This window comes from Cupressus sempervirens, chromosome 10 (genome assembly GCF_028749045.1).
Source record: "Cupressus sempervirens isolate cs-2001-9-10 chromosome 10, ASM2874904v1, whole genome shotgun sequence".
Classification (NCBI taxonomy): domain Eukaryota; kingdom Viridiplantae; phylum Streptophyta; class Pinopsida; order Cupressales; family Cupressaceae; genus Cupressus; species Cupressus sempervirens.
The window spans coordinates 584,686,510-584,689,537 of NC_143127.1; positions in this window are offsets into that span (position 1 = coordinate 584,686,510).

Genomic DNA, 3,028 nt, shown 5'->3' on the forward strand with positions numbered 1-3,028 from the left:
TTAATGCTGGGACAGCAAGTGAACAGGCTAGTGTTATCTAGAATAATTGATTATTTTGATCCCATTTGGCTCACGGAGGACCCAAGGCAACAATGGAACAAGATTTCTCAGGATGTGAAGCGCTGTAATCATTCTGGGGAGGAGTTGATTAGTCTTTGTTGCACTTTTGATCTAATTATTTGCAATGGCTTAGATAAGTGGGCAAATTTGGGTTCTTTTTCCCTTGCAACACTTAACAATGGGGCAAGTGTGGTTGATTATGCTATTTGTTCTCAAGATTTGTATGAGAGAATTGAAAGAATCACAATTGGGCACCAAATATGGGATTTGAGGTCAGATCACAAACCTATTTATATCAATTTCATGTGGACAGATAAAGAGCAGGTTACAAGGGAAACAAAGAGTACCCATCAATCTATTTCACAGGGCAAAATTTTTTAAGTAAAAAAAATGGTACTACTTTCAGGATCGCACTCTTTACGTGTTCTAAACAGTCATGAGTTAACAGATTTGATCGATGGGGCCCTCTCCAAGTGTAAAAGGTCAAGGGGAAGCAAGTCTGATTCTTGTTGCTTTCCTGTGAATGCTTGGTTCGATGAGGAATGCAAAATGGCAAGGAAGCATTTAAGAAAGTCAAACAAAAAGGACTTCGAAATACAAGCTTATAAGCAAATTTTGAAGAGGAAAAAAGTTGATTATTTGGTTTCAAGGAAGGAAGATCTTAACTTTCTTGGCAAAAATAATCCGAAGCTTTTTGGAAGGAGCTTCATGAAAGAAAAAAGCAAACTGTCAATAACATTTCAAATTCGCAGAGCTGTGAGTATGCAAGGCATCTTTATAAACAAGATTGTGCGGTGGACCCCCCACCCATGGTTAACAGTAGAGAAGTCCAAGAAGTCGAGATAGGCATTAAGAAGTTGGGAGGCGGTGAAGCCAAAGATTTAGGCGTGTTGTAGGTTGAATATCTCAAGTGGGGCATAAATGTACTCGCACCTCATATTACGAATATCTTCAATGGCATCAACCAATAGGACTTTTCAAAGGAGTGAACTACTAGTTTAGCAATCCCTCTCTTTAAGAGTGGGGAGTTAAATAATCTGTCTAATTACAGGACGATCATGATCAGCCTTTGTTCACTAAACTTTTTGGGAGCATGATTGAAAACAGGATGAGCAAGCGGGCACAAGGGCAGCATAAGAGGGCTAAAGGGCAAGCTGGTTTCAGACCCTAACATTCCACTACTGATCATTGCATGACTTTGCACATTATTGAAAAACGCAAGAAAGTTAAGGGTAAATTATTTTGCTGCTTCATTGATTTCAAGAAGGCTTTTGGCACAGTCCCTACGGACAAATTGTGTCTCAAGACGGAAGAGTTTGGGGTTCCCCCGCACCTTAGAGATGTTGTTCATAGATTGTATGATGAGATCAAAGTCAAAATCAGGACCTCTGTTGGTACTTTTGAATGCTTTAGGAGTGATATCGGGGTCAAACATGGTTGTCCCTTATCACATACTTCGTTTGGGATTCATATTGACAAGTTGGAAGAGTGGTTAAAGTTCTAAACACGCAAGGTGGCGAGGGTGCACATTTGGGGAAATTTGTTATTAGATTACTCCTATACACAGATGATCTTATTTTGATTGCTAATTCTACCCAGGGTTTGCAGGAGCATCTATAAACCCTTAAGCGTTTTTGCACTAAGTTGGGAATGCAAGTCAACATCAGCAAAACTAAAATCATGGTATTATACACCGGCCAAAAGAAGAATCAGCATCAGTTCTATTTTAATGGCACACTCCTAAGGAGGTTATGGAGTACAAATACTTAGGCATGGACTTCAACAAGCATCTAAGATGGGAAAGCTGCAAGGAAAAAAAAATTTGGTTGGCTGGAAGGACTATTTTGCTCTTGAAAACAGATGTAGGGAGGCTAAGGTTTGGAATTGGAAGACTACTTGAACCATGTCAGTTGTCCTTTATGGGTGTGAGGTGTGGGCTAGCAGCACCTCGATTTCCCAATGGAATAAAATCGGAGGTATTCAAAAGCGTTTGATCACTAGCAAGTTCAAAATCAAGAGCACGGTCATGGTCCCATATGATATCATGCTAAGTGAAACCGGGGCTGCCCCCATTGAGGCTACTGCTATGATCAGTCTCTAAAGCTATAAAAGAAAACAACAAATGGAAAATAGTAAATGGTCTAAGATTGTCTTTAACTATGTTGTGTGAAGAGAACGTGGATGCGGCAAAATATCAATTGGATGAGCAAATGGAACATTCATTTCAACTTGTCCCACTAATAGCGAAGCAATTAAGACCTTTGTTTTGGATAAATTTTATAAGAACTGGGGTAGAGGGATAAGCAAGAAGAAAAGGTATTGCATCAACAAGTTTAATCCCACTGGTGACAAACTTCAAAAGCCTTAAATTCGGCTAATATTGCTTGGAAAGCTAAACTTTTCATTGCTCCATTGAGGACTAACCCGCATCAGCTCCGCAGTGAGACCAGGCATTGGAAAAGGCTTAAAAAGGCTTGGGAGGAAAGAATTTTGTACCTTTTGCAACTCGGGTATAATTTCGTAGGAGCCACTGCGCTATGCAATACAAAGCAGCAATTTTTCCGAAATGTGGTTAGATGTCCTACTACATCTAAGGACCTTCAAAATTGAGTAAATCATGGGTCTTTACAGAGCTCAGAGTTGTGCCAATCTCATTTCTAATTAGGTCATTATGACTCACCTGCCTTGACCAATCAGTAATTACCTCACATTTGGAAGTTTGTGATCTCAAAGTCGAGCATTCTAACGAGCATGTTGCAATATCTGGATGTAGTCATACTTATCAACTCGAATCAAAATCACTCAAAACATGCAAAAATGATAGATCAAGCATTCGAAGTGACTTGGATTATTATTATTATGAAATATTGCTATAGAAGCACAACTATTAGCCAAGTTACTTTGCACCTACAAAGGGATTGTGAATTTAAATAATAGTTGAATCAAGGAACCGGATCGCCAATCTTAT